General features: G+C 43.7%; 15 non-coding genes across 15 annotated transcripts; all 15 read right to left on the reverse strand.

The window, feature by feature from the left end:
• Positions 1-941: 941 nt before the first annotated feature.
• Positions 942-1,015, reverse strand: TRNAI-AAU. Its single transcript has one exon. It is a non-coding gene; the product is annotated as a tRNA-Ile (tRNA).
• A 1,414-nt stretch (positions 1,016-2,429) lies between these two features.
• TRNAI-AAU lies at positions 2,430-2,503 on the reverse strand. Its single transcript has one exon. It is a non-coding gene; the product is annotated as a tRNA-Ile (tRNA).
• A 104-nt stretch (positions 2,504-2,607) lies between these two features.
• Positions 2,608-2,679, reverse strand: TRNAD-GUC. Its single transcript has one exon. It is a non-coding gene; the product is annotated as a tRNA-Asp (tRNA).
• A 1,238-nt stretch (positions 2,680-3,917) lies between these two features.
• TRNAI-AAU lies at positions 3,918-3,991 on the reverse strand. Its single transcript has one exon. It is a non-coding gene; the product is annotated as a tRNA-Ile (tRNA).
• Positions 3,992-4,095: 104 nt separating this feature from the next.
• Positions 4,096-4,167, reverse strand: TRNAD-GUC. Its single transcript has one exon. It is a non-coding gene; the product is annotated as a tRNA-Asp (tRNA).
• A 1,238-nt stretch (positions 4,168-5,405) lies between these two features.
• TRNAI-AAU lies at positions 5,406-5,479 on the reverse strand. The gene has a single exon. It is a non-coding gene; the product is annotated as a tRNA-Ile (tRNA).
• A 104-nt stretch (positions 5,480-5,583) lies between these two features.
• TRNAD-GUC lies at positions 5,584-5,655 on the reverse strand. Its single transcript has one exon. It is a non-coding gene; the product is annotated as a tRNA-Asp (tRNA).
• A 1,238-nt stretch (positions 5,656-6,893) lies between these two features.
• Positions 6,894-6,967, reverse strand: TRNAI-AAU. Its single transcript has one exon. It is a non-coding gene; the product is annotated as a tRNA-Ile (tRNA).
• A 104-nt stretch (positions 6,968-7,071) lies between these two features.
• On the reverse strand, positions 7,072-7,143 carry TRNAD-GUC. The gene has a single exon. It is a non-coding gene; the product is annotated as a tRNA-Asp (tRNA).
• Positions 7,144-8,381: 1,238 nt separating this feature from the next.
• TRNAI-AAU lies at positions 8,382-8,455 on the reverse strand. The gene has a single exon. It is a non-coding gene; the product is annotated as a tRNA-Ile (tRNA).
• A 104-nt stretch (positions 8,456-8,559) lies between these two features.
• TRNAD-GUC lies at positions 8,560-8,631 on the reverse strand. The gene has a single exon. It is a non-coding gene; the product is annotated as a tRNA-Asp (tRNA).
• Positions 8,632-10,821: 2,190 nt separating this feature from the next.
• Positions 10,822-10,895, reverse strand: TRNAI-AAU. The gene has a single exon. It is a non-coding gene; the product is annotated as a tRNA-Ile (tRNA).
• A 104-nt stretch (positions 10,896-10,999) lies between these two features.
• On the reverse strand, positions 11,000-11,071 carry TRNAD-GUC. Its single transcript has one exon. It is a non-coding gene; the product is annotated as a tRNA-Asp (tRNA).
• Positions 11,072-12,309: 1,238 nt separating this feature from the next.
• TRNAI-AAU lies at positions 12,310-12,383 on the reverse strand. The gene has a single exon. It is a non-coding gene; the product is annotated as a tRNA-Ile (tRNA).
• A 104-nt stretch (positions 12,384-12,487) lies between these two features.
• TRNAD-GUC lies at positions 12,488-12,559 on the reverse strand. The gene has a single exon. It is a non-coding gene; the product is annotated as a tRNA-Asp (tRNA).
• Between the last annotated feature and the right edge of the window lie 698 nt (positions 12,560-13,257).

Below are 13,257 nucleotides of genomic sequence, written 5' to 3' on the forward strand. Positions count from 1 at the left end.
TTTGATTCCCACACTTCCCTACATGCACTGTATAGGAAAGCAAAAGCCTGATTTTAGATGCTTAGTTCTTTGTCATGTCTGGATTGCATAGCAGTGAGAGACATGACACAGAACTAAGCAGCTGGAAGAGCTCAGTTTACTTACATGAGCTGCTGCTTTGCTGCATGTTTGGCTGTTAGGAGAGGCAGGCTACCGGTGAGCAAATAGGAGCACACTTTGATAGATAGACACCCCCCAACTTCCTGTAGTCTGTCTCTCTGCTCCTGTGTTACTTGGGACAGAAAAAGCATGACAACAGGGGGTTGAACCGCAGATTTAGTAGAAGGGAGACATGTAGGGGCCAAAAGTATACCGATACTTTTCTAGTGGAAAAACGCAGAAATGTTAACCCTACTTGCATAGCAAAGTTGCTAGATACCAAACATACTGCCATAATAACTCCTCTTTGTGTAAAAAGTTACACTCCATTTAATAACAACAGATTTCTAGCTGCCTTTATGTACTGAATTTCTAGCTGCCTTTATGTACTGTTCGTAGCAATCTTTTTCTCCCTTAGTCCTAACAGCAGCACAACAATGGGGTAATTCTGCCCGTGTGAAATGGTAGGACGGATGGAATTTAAATAATCAAATGACTAATTAATTGCCCTCTCCAACTACCATGATGGTGACTACAACCCCACCCATGCAGTTTTTAATTATAAAGTAAAATAAGATAGGGAGGGATACTTGTGATGTTGTTAGGACTAAGGGAAAACAGACTAACGTAAGAAATCCAAACATTTCTTATGTTCTCCAACATAAGGATATAGTGCTTTACATGAACACAGCGTGCCCTGAGATAGCACTATGCTATATGTGAGCAGAAATTATACGCATGCTATTTGCTGCCACAATTTTACTTGTTAAACCACCTTTACTGCATAGAGGTGAAAAACAGAATGGCCCGTACGGGGATCGAACCCGCGACCTTGGCGTTATTAGCACCACGCTCTAACCAACTGAGCTAACCGGCCAGGAGCTTACACCCTGCCACGCACATTGTCTCGTTTCTACAGGTTTATTTAATGTTTTCTCTTTCTTTCTTAACATAGTCGTTTATACTAAGAAAATGCAAGGCCTCCCCGTCGGGGAATCGAACCCTGGTCTCCCGCGTGACAAGCAGGGATACTTACCACTATACTAACGAGGAAATGCTGGTGGTCGGGATGGGTCACACGACCCTGATTCAGCGGCCCTTTTAGAACAATGGCATCGGCCTGGAGGTAGGAGAAACTGCTAACAAACAAGAAGTACGAATGTTAAACCGGCACAAATGGCTTAAAGCGTGCCTGAACCTTCACCAAAAACTGCAAACTATGCTGCTTTCTCATTGCCCAACAATTCTGTGCCCCCTATTTCTGCAGCTGCTGCTCCGCTATTTTCTGCTTTCTCCATAGCCGGGGGCCTGTCCCTTAGATGTCAGTCTAATAGTACTGAACTGAAATACTTTGATTCCCACACTTCCCTACATGCACTGTATAGGAAAGCAAAAGCCTGATTTTAGATGCTTAGTTCTTTGTCATGTCTGGATTGCATAGCAGTGAGAGACATGACACAGAACTAAGCAGCTGGAAGAGCTCAGTTTACTTACATGAGCTGCTGCTTTGCTGCATGTTTGGCTGTTAGGAGAGGCAGGCTACCGGTGAGCAAATAGGAGCACACTTTGATAGATAGACACCCCCCAACTTCCTGTAGTCTGTCTCTCTGCTCCTGTGTTACTTGGGACAGAAAAAGCATGACAACAGGGGGTTGAACCGCAGATTTAGTAGAAGGGAGACATGTAGGGGCCAAAAGTATACAGATACTTTTCTAGTGGAAAAACGCAGAAATGTTAACCCTACTTGCATAGCAAAGTTGCTAGATACCAAACATACTGCCATAATAACTCCTCTTTGTGTAAAAAGTTACACTCCATTTAATAACAACAGATTTCTAGCTGCCTTTATGTACTGAATTTCTAGCTGCCTTTATGTACTGTTCGTAGCAATCTTTTTCTCCCTTAGTCCTAACAGCAGCACAACAATGGGGTAATTCTGCCTGTGTGAAATGGTAGGACGGATGGAATTTAAATAATCAAATGACTAATTAATTGCCCTCTCCAACTACCATGATGGTGACTACAACCCCACCCATGCAGTTTTTAATTATAAAGTAAAATAAGATAGGGAGGGATACTTGTGATGTTGTTAGGACTAAGGGAAAACAGACTAACGTAAGAAATCCAAACATTTCTTATGTTCTCCAACATAAGGATATAGTGCTTTACATGAACACAGCGTGCCCTGAGATAGCACTATGCTATATGTGAGCAGAAATTATACGCATGCTATTTGCTGCCACAATTTTACTTGTTAAACCACCTTTACTGCATAGAGGTGAAAAACAGAATGGCCCGTACGGGGATCGAACCCGCGACCTTGGCGTTATTAGCACCACGCTCTAACCAACTGAGCTAACCGGCCAGGAGCTTACACCCTGCCACGCACATTGTCTCGTTTCTACAGGTTTATTTAATGTTTTCTCTTTCTTTCTTAACATAGTCGTTTATACTAAGAAAATGCAAGGCCTCCCCGTCGGGGAATCGAACCCCGGTCTCCCGCGTGACAAGCGGGGATACTTACCACTATACTAACGAGGAAATGCTGGTGGTCGGGATGGGTCACACGACCCTGATTCAGCGGCCCTTTTAGAACAATGGCATCGGCCTGGAGGTAGGAGAAACTGCTAACAAACAAGAAGTACGAATGTTAAACCGGCACAAATGGCTTAAAGCGTGCCTGAACCTTCACCAAAAACTGCAAACTATGCTGCTTTCTCATTGCCCAACAATTCTGTGCCCCCTATTTCTGCAGCTGCTGCTCCGCTATTTTCTGCTTTCTCCATAGCCGGGGGCCTGTCCCTTAGATGTCAGTCTAATAGTACTGAACTGAAATACTTTGATTCCCACACTTCCCTACATGCACTGTATAGGAAAGCAAAAGCCTGATTTTAGATGCTTAGTTCTTTGTCATGTCTGGATTGCATAGCAGTGAGAGACATGACACAGAACTAAGCAGCTGGAAGAGCTCAGTTTACTTACATGAGCTGCTGCTTTGCTGCATGTTTGGCTGTTAGGAGAGGCAGGCTACCGGTGAGCAAATAGGAGCACACTTTGATAGATAGACACCCCCCAACTTCCTGTAGTCTGTCTCTCTGCTCCTGTGTTACTTGGGACAGAAAAAGCATGACAACAGGGGGTTGAACCGCAGATTTAGTAGAAGGGAGACATGTAGGGGCCAAAAGTATACAGATACTTTTCTAGTGGAAAAACGCAGAAATGTTAACCCTACTTGCATAGCAAAGTTGCTAGATACCAAACATACTGCCATAATAACTCCTCTTTGTGTAAAAAGTTACACTCCATTTAATAACAACAGATTTCTAGCTGCCTTTATGTACTGAATTTCTAGCTGCCTTTATGTACTGTTCGTAGCAATCTTTTTCTCCCTTAGTCCTAACAGCAGCACAACAATGGGGTAATTCTGCCCGTGTGAAATGGTAGGACGGATGGAATTTAAATAATCAAATGACTAATTAATTGCCCTCTCCAACTACCATGATGGTGACTACAACCCCACCCATGCAGTTTTTAATTATAAAGTAAAATAAGATAGGGAGGGATACTTGTGATGTTGTTAGGACTAAGGGAAAACAGACTAACGTAAGAAATCCAAACATTTCTTATGTTCTCCAACATAAGGATATAGTGCTTTACATGAACACAGCGTGCCCTGAGATAGCACTATGCTATATGTGAGCAGAAATTATACGCATGCTATTTGCTGCCACAATTTTACTTGTTAAACCACCTTTACTGCATAGAGGTGAAAAACAGAATGGCCCGTACGGGGATCGAACCCGCGACCTTGGCGTTATTAGCACCACGCTCTAACCAACTGAGCTAACCGGCCAGGAGCTTACACCCTGCCACGCACATTGTCTCGTTTCTACAGGTTTATTTAATGTTTTCTCTTTCTTTCTTAACATAGTCGTTTATACTAAGAAAATGCAAGGCCTCCCCGTCGGGGAATCGAACCCCGGTCTCCCGCGTGACAAGCGGGGATACTTACCACTATACTAACGAGGAAATGCTGGTGGTCGGGATGGGTCACACGACCCTGATTCAGCGGCCCTTTTAGAACAATGGCATCGGCCTGGAGGTAGGAGAAACTGCTAACAAACAAGAAGTACGAATGTTAAACCGGCACAAATGGCTTAAAGCGTGCCTGAACCTTCACCAAAAACTGCAAACTATGCTGCTTTCTCATTGCCCAACAATTCTGTGCCCCCTATTTCTGCAGCTGCTGCTCCGCTATTTTCTGCTTTCTCCATAGCCGGGGGCCTGTCCCTTAGATGTCAGTCTAATAGTACTGAACTGAAATACTTTGATTCCCACACTTCCCTACATGCACTGTATAGGAAAGCAAAAGCCTGATTTTAGATGCTTAGTTCTTTGTCATGTCTGGATTGCATAGCAGTGAGAGACATGACACAGAACTAAGCAGCTGGAAGAGCTCAGTTTACTTACATGAGCTGCTGCTTTGCTGCATGTTTGGCTGTTAGGAGAGGCAGGCTACCGGTGAGCAAATAGGAGCACACTTTGATAGATAGACACCCCCCAACTTCCTGTAGTCTGTCTCTCTGCTCCTGTGTTACTTGGGACAGAAAAAGCATGACAACAGGGGGTTGAACCGCAGATTTAGTAGAAGGGAGACATGTAGGGGCCAAAAGTATACAGATACTTTTCTAGTGGAAAAACGCAGAAATGTTAACCCTACTTGCATAGCAAAGTTGCTAGATACCAAACATACTGCCATAATAACTCCTCTTTGTGTAAAAAGTTACACTCCATTTAATAACAACAGATTTCTAGCTGCCTTTATGTACTGAATTTCTAGCTGCCTTTATGTACTGTTCGTAGCAATCTTTTTCTCCCTTAGTCCTAACAGCAGCACAACAATGGGGTAATTCTGCCCGTGTGAAATGGTAGGACGGATGGAATTTAAATAATCAAATGACTAATTAATTGCCCTCTCCAACTACCATGATGGTGACTACAACCCCACCCATGCAGTTTTTAATTATAAAGTAAAATAAGATAGGGAGGGATACTTGTGATGTTGTTAGGACTAAGGGAAAACAGACTAACGTAAGAAATCCAAACATTTCTTATGTTCTCCAACATAAGGATATAGTGCTTTACATGAACACAGCGTGCCCTGAGATAGCACTATGCTATATGTGAGCAGAAATTATACGCATGCTATTTGCTGCCACAATTTTACTTGTTAAACCACCTTTACTGCATAGAGGTGAAAAACAGAATGGCCCGTACGGGGATCGAACCCGCGACCTTGGCGTTATTAGCACCACGCTCTAACCAACTGAGCTAACCGGCCAGGAGCTTACACCCTGCCACGCACATTGTCTCGTTTCTACAGGTTTATTTAATGTTTTCTCTTTCTTTCTTAACATAGTCGTTTATACTAAGAAAATGCAAGGCCTCCCCGTCGGGGAATCGAACCCCGGTCTCCCGCGTGACAGGCGGGGATACTTACCACTATACTAACGAGGAAATGCTGGTGGTCGGGATGGGTCACACGACCCTGATTCAGCGGCCCTTTTAGAACAATGGCATCGGCCTGGAGGTAGGAGAAACTGCTAACAAACAAGAAGTACGAATGTTAAACCGGCACAAATGGCTTAAAGCGTGCCTGAACCTTCACCAAAAACTGCAAACTATGCTGCTTTCTCATTGCCCAACAATTCTGTGCCCCCTATTTCTGCAGCTGCTGCTCCGCTATTTTCTGCTTTCTCCATAGCCGGGGGCCTGTCCCTTAGATGTCAGTCTAATAGTACTGAACTGAAATACTTTGATTCCCACACTTCCCTACATGCACTGTATAGGAAAGCAAAAGCCTGATTTTAGATGCTTAGTTCTTTGTCATGTCTGGATTGCATAGCAGTGAGAGACATGACACAGAACTAAGCAGCTGGAAGAGCTCAGTTTACTTACATGAGCTGCTGCTTTGCTGCATGTTTGGCTGTTAGGAGAGGCAGGCTACCGGTGAGCAAATAGGAGCACACTTTGATAGATAGACACCCCCCAACTTCCTGTAGTCTGTCTCTCTGCTCCTGTGTTACTTGGGACAGAAAAAGCATGACAACAGGGGGTTGAACCGCAGATTTAGTAGAAGGGAGACATGTAGGGGCCAAAAGTATACAGATACTTTTCTAGTGGAAAAACGCAGAAATGTTAACCCTACTTGCATAGCAAAGTTGCTAGATACCAAACATACTGCCATAATAACTCCTCTTTGTGTAAAAAGTTACACTCCATTTAATAACAACAGATTTCTAGCTGCCTTTATGTACTGAATTTCTAGCTGCCTTTATGTACTGTTCGTAGCAATCTTTTTCTCCCTTAGTCCTAACAGCAGCACAACAATGGGGTAATTCTGCCCGTGTGAAATGGTAGGACGGATGGAATTTAAATAATCAAATGACTAATTAATTGCCCTCTCCAACTACCATGATGGTGACTACAACCCCACCCATGCAGTTTTTAATTATAAAGTAAAATAAGATAGGGAGGGATACTTGTGATGTTGTTAGGACTAAGGGAAAACAGACTAACGTAAGAAATCCAAACATTTCTTATGTTCTCCAACATAAGGATATAGTGCTTTACATGAACACAGCGTGCCCTGAGATAGCACTATGCTATATGTGAGCAGAAATTATACGCATGCTATTTGCTGCCACAATTTTACTTGTTAAACCACCTTTACTGCATAGAGGTGAAAAACAGAATGGCCCGTACGGGGATCGAACCCGCGACCTTGGCGTTATTAGCACCACGCTCTAACCAACTGAGCTAACCGGCCAGGAGCTTACACCCTGCCACGCACATTGTCTCGTTTCTACAGGTTTATTTAATGTTTTCTCTTTCTTTCTTAACATAGTCGTTTATACTAAGAAAATGCAAGGCCTCCCCGTCGGGGAATCGAACCCCGGTCTCCCGCGTGACAAGCGGGGATACTTACCACTATACTAACGAGGAAATGCTGGTGGTCGGGATGGGTCACACGACCCTGATTCAGCGGCCCTTTTAGAACAATGGCATCGGCCTGGAGGTAGGAGAAACTGCTAACAAACAAGAAGTACGAATGTTAAACCGGCACAAATGGCTTAAAGCGTGCCTGAACCTTCACCAAAAACTGCAAACTATGCTGCTTTCTCATTGCCCAACAATTCTGTGCCCCCTATTTCTGCAGCTGCTGCTCCGCTATTTTCTGCTTTCTCCATAGCCGGGGGCCTGTCCCTTAGATGTCAGTCTAATAGTACTGAACTGAAATACTTTGATTCCCACACTTCCCTACATGCACTGTATAGGAAAGCAAAAGCCTGATTTTAGATGCTTAGTTCTTTGTCATGTCTGGATTGCATAGCAGTGAGAGACATGACACAGAACTAAGCAGCTGGAAGAGCTCAGTTTACTTACATGAGCTGCTGCTTTGCTGCATGTTTGGCTGTTAGGAGAGGCAGGCTACCGGTGAGCAAATAGGAGCACACTTTGATAGATAGACACCCCCCAACTTCCTGTAGTCTGTCTCTCTGCTCCTGTGTTACTTGGGACAGAAAAAGCATGACAACAGGGGGTTGAACCGCAGATTTAGTAGAAGGGAGACATGTAGGGGCCAAAAGTATACAGATACTTTTCTAGTGGAAAAACGCAGAAATGTTAACCCTACTTGCATAGCAAAGTTGCTAGATACCAAACATACTGCCATAATAACTCCTCTTTGTGTAAAAAGTTACACTCCATTTAATAACAACAGATTTCTAGCTGCCTTTATGTACTGAATTTCTAGCTGCCTTTATGTACTGTTCGTAGCAATCTTTTTCTCCCTTAGTCCTAACAGCAGCACAACAATGGGGTAATTCTGCCCGTGTGAAATGGTAGGACGGATGGAATTTAAATAATCAAATGACTAATTAATTGCCCTCTCCAACTACCATGATGGTGACTACAACCCCACCCATGCAGTTTTTAATTATAAAGTAAAATAAGATAGGGAGGGATACTTGTGATGTTGTTAGGACTAAGGGAAAACAGACTAACGTAAGAAATCCAAACATTTCTTATGTTCTCCAACATAAGGATATAGTGCTTTACATGAACACAGCGTGCCCTGAGATAGCACTATGCTATATGTGAGCAGAAATTATACGCATGCTATTTGCTGCCACAATTTTACTTGTTAAACCACCTTTACTGCATAGAGGTGAAAAACAGAATGGCCCGTACGGGGATCGAACCCACGACCTTGGCGTTATTAGCACCACGCTCTAACCAACTGAGCTAACCGGCCAGGAGCTTACACCCTGCCACGCACATTGTCTCGTTTCTACAGGTTTATTTAATGTTTTCTCTTTCTTTCTTAACATAGTCGTTTATACTAAGAAAATGCAAGGCCTCCCCGTCGGGGAATCGAACCCCGGTCTCCCGCGTGACAGGCGGGGATACTTACCACTATACTAACGAGGAAATGCTGGTGGTCGGGATGGGTCACACGACCCTGATTCAGCAGCCCTTTTAGAACAATGGCATCGGCCTGGAGGTAGGAGAAACTGCTAACAAACAAGAAGTACGAATGTTAAACCGGCACAAATGGCTTAAAGCGTGCCTGAACCTTCACCAAAAACTGCAAACTATGCTGCTTTCTCATTGCCCAACAATTCTGTGCCCCCTATTTCTGCAGCTGCTGCTCCGCTATTTTCTGCTTTCTCCATAGCCGGGGGCCTGTCCCTTAGATGTCAGTCTAATAGTACTGAACTGAAATACTTTGATTCCCACACTTCCCTACATGCACTGTATAGGAAAGCAAAAGCCTGATTTTAGATGCTTAGTTCTTTGTCATGTCTGGATTGCATAGCAGTGAGAGACATGACACAGAACTAAGCAGCTGGAAGAGCTCAGTTTACTTACATGAGCTGCTGCTTTGCTGCATGTTTGGCTGTTAGGAGAGGCAGGCTACCGGTGAGCAAATAGGAGCACACTTTGATAGATAGACACCCCCCAACTTCCTGTAGTCTGTCTCTCTGCTCCTGTGTTACTTGGGACAGAAAAAGCATGACAACAGGGGGTTGAACCGCAGATTTAGTAGAAGGGAGACATGTAGGGGCCAAAAGTATACAGATACTTTTCTAGTGGAAAAACGCAGAAATGTTAACCCTACTTGCATAGCAAAGTTGCTAGATACCAAACATACTGCCATAATAACTCCTCTTTGTGTAAAAAGTTACACTCCATTTAATAACAACAGATTTCTAGCTGCCTTTATGTACTGAATTTCTAGCTGCCTTTATGTACTGTTCGTAGCAATCTTTTTCTCCCTTAGTCCTAACAGCAGCACAACAATGGGGTAATTCTGCCCGTGTGAAATGGTAGGACGGATGGAATTTAAATAATCAAATGACTAATTAATTGCCCTCTCCAACTACCATAATGGTGACTACAACCCCACCCATGCAGTTTTTAATTATAAAGTAAAATAAGATAGGGAGGGATACTTGTGATGTTGTTAGGACTAAGGGAAAACAGACTAACGTAAGAAATCCAAACATTTCAAAGAAATGTTAAACCGGCACCAAAAACTGCAAACTATGCTGCTTTCTCATTGCCCAACAATTCTGTGCCCCCTATTTCTGCAGCTGCTGCTCCGCTATTTTCTGCTTTCTCCATAGCCGGGGGCCTGTCCCTTAGATGTCAGTCTAATAGTACTGAACTGAAATACTTTGATTCCCACACTTCCCTACATGCACTGTATAGGAAAGCAAAAGCCTGATTTTAGATGCTTAGTTCTTTGTCATGTCTGGATTGCATAGCAGTGAGAGACATGACACAGAACTAAGCAGCTGGAAGAGCTCAGTTTACTTACATGAGCTGCTGCTTTGCTGCATGTTTGGCTGTTAGGAGAGGCAGGCTACCGGTGAGCAAATAGGAGCACACTTTGATAGATAGACACCCCCCAACTTCCTGTAGTCTGTCTCTCTGCTCCTGTGTTACTTGGGACAGAAAAAGCATGACAACAGGGGGTTGAACCGCAGATTTAGTAGAAGGGAGACATGTAGGGGCCAAAAGTATACAGATACTTTTCTAGTGGAAAAACGCAGAAATGTTAACCCTACTTGCATAGCAAAGTTGCTAGATACCAAACATACTGCCATAATAACTCCTCTTTGTGTAAAAAGTTACACTCCATTTAATAACAACAGATTTCTAGCTGCCTTTATGTACTGAATTTCTAGCTGCCTTTATGTACTGTTCGTAGCAATCTTTTTCTCCCTTAGTCCTAACAGCAGCACAACAATGGGGTAATTCTGCCCGTGTGAAATGGTAGGACGGATGGAATTTAAATAATCAAATGACTAATTAATTGCCCTCTCCAACTACCATGATGGTGACTACAACCCCACCCATGCAGTTTTTAATTATAAAGTAAAATAAGATAGGGAGGGATACTTGTGATGTTGTTAGGACTAAGGGAAAACAGACTAACGTAAGAAATCCAAACATTTCTTATGTTCTCCAACATAAGGATATAGTGCTTTACATGAACACAGCGTGCCCTGAGATAGCACTATGCTATATGTGAGCAGAAATTATACGCATGCTATTTGCTGCCACAATTTTACTTGTTAAACCACCTTTACTGCATAGAGGTGAAAAACAGAATGGCCCGTACGGGGATCGAACCCGCGACCTTGGCGTTATTAGCACCACGCTCTAACCAACTGAGCTAACCGGCCAGGAGCTTACACCCTGCCACGCACATTGTCTCGTTTCTACAGGTTTATTTAATGTTTTCTCTTTCTTTCTTAACATAGTCGTTTATACTAAGAAAATGCAAGGCCTCCCCGTCGGGGAATCGAACCCCGGTCTCCCGCGTGACAGGCGGGGATACTTACCACTATACTAACGAGGAAATGCTGGTGGTCGGGATGGGTCACACGACCCTGATTCAGCGGCCCTTTTAGAACAATGGCATCGGCCTGGAGGTAGGAGAAACTGCTAACAAACAAGAAGTACGAATGTTAAACCGGCACAAATGGCTTAAAGCGTGCCTGAACCTTCACCAAAAACTGCAAACTATGCTGCTTTCTCATTGCCCAACAATTCTGTGCCCCCTATTTCTGCAGCTGCTGCTCCGCTATTTTCTGCTTTCTCCATAGCCGGGGGCCTGTCCCTTAGATGTCAGTCTAATAGTACTGAACTGAAATACTTTGATTCCCACACTTCCCTACATGCACTGTATAGGAAAGCAAAAGCCTGATTTTAGATGCTTAGTTCTTTGTCATGTCTGGATTGCATAGCAGTGAGAGACATGACACAGAACTAAGCAGCTGGAAGAGCTCAGTTTACTTACATGAGCTGCTGCTTTGCTGCATGTTTGGCTGTTAGGAGAGGCAGGCTACCGGTGAGCAAATAGGAGCACACTTTGATAGATAGACACCCCCCAACTTCCTGTAGTCTGTCTCTCTGCTCCTGTGTTACTTGGGACAGAAAAAGCATGACAACAGGGGGTTGAACCGCAGATTTAGTAGAAGGGAGACATGTAGGGGCCAAAAGTATACAGATACTTTTCTAGTGGAAAAACGCAGAAATGTTAACCCTACTTGCATAGCAAAGTTGCTAGATACCAAACATACTGCCATAATAACTCCTCTTTGTGTAAAAAGTTACACTCCATTTAATAACAACAGATTTCTAGCTGCCTTTATGTACTGAATTTCTAGCTGCCTTTATGTACTGTTCGTAGCAATCTTTTTCTCCCTTAGTCCTAACAGCAGCACAACAATGGGGTAATTCTGCCCGTGTGAAATGGTAGGACGGATGGAATTTAAATAATCAAATGACTAATTAATTGCCCTCTCCAACTACCATGATGGTGACTACAACCCCACCCATGCAGTTTTTAATTATAAAGTAAAATAAGATAGGGAGGGATACTTGTGATGTTGTTAGGACTAAGGGAAAACAGACTAACGTAAGAAATCCAAACATTTCTTATGTTCTCCAACATAAGGATTTAGTGCTTTACATGAACACAGCGTGCCCTGAGATAGCACTATGCTATATGTGAGCAGAAATTATACGCATGCTATTTGCTGCCACAATTTTACTTGTTAAACCACCTTTACTGCATAGAGGTGAAAAACAGAATGGCCCGTACGGGGATCGAACCCGCGACCTTGGCGTTATTAGCACCACGCTCTAACCAACTGAGCTAACCGGCCAGGAGCTTACACCCTGCCACGCACATTGTCTCGTTTCTACAGGTTTATTTAATGTTTTCTCTTTCTTTCTTAACATAGTCGTTTATACTAAGAAAATGCAAGGCCTCCCCGTCGGGGAATCGAACCCCGGTCTCCCGCGTGACAGGCGGGGATACTTACCACTATACTAACGAGGAAATGCTGGTGGTCGGGATGGGTCACACGACCCTGATTCAGCGGCCCTTTTAGAACAATGGCATCGGCCTGGAGGTAGGAGAAACTGCTAACAAACAAGAAGTACGAATGTTAAACCGGCACAAATGGCTTAAAGCGTGCCTGAACCTTCACCAAAAACTGCAAACTATGCTGCTTTCTCATTGCCCAACAATTCTGTGCCCCCTATTTCTGCAGCTGCTGCTCCGCTATTTTCTGCTTTCTCCATAGCCGGGGGCCTGTCCCTTAGATGTCAGTCTAATAGTACTGAACTGAAATACTTTGATTCCCACACTTCCCTACATGCACTGTATAGGAAAGCAAAAGCCTGATTTTAGATGCTTAGTTCTTTGTCATGTCTGGATTGCATAGCAGTGAGAGACATGACACAGAACTAAGCAGCTGGAAGAGCTCAGTTTACTTACATGAGCTGCTGCTTTGCTGCATGTTTGGCTGTTAGGAGAGGCAGGCTACCGGTGAGCAAATAGGAGCACACTTTGATAGATAGACACCCCCCAACTTCCTGTAGTCTGTCTCTCTGCTCCTGTGTTACTTGGGACAGAAAAAGCATGACAACAGGGGGTTGAACCGCAGATTTAGTAGAAGGGAGACATGTAGGGGCCAAAAGTATACAGATACTTTTCTAGTGGAAAAACGCAGAAATGTTAACCCTACTTGCATA

Source organism: Bufo bufo, assembly GCF_905171765.1.
Source record: "Bufo bufo chromosome 1 unlocalized genomic scaffold, aBufBuf1.1 SUPER_1_unloc_6, whole genome shotgun sequence".
Classification (NCBI taxonomy): Eukaryota; Metazoa; Chordata; class Amphibia; order Anura; family Bufonidae; genus Bufo; species Bufo bufo.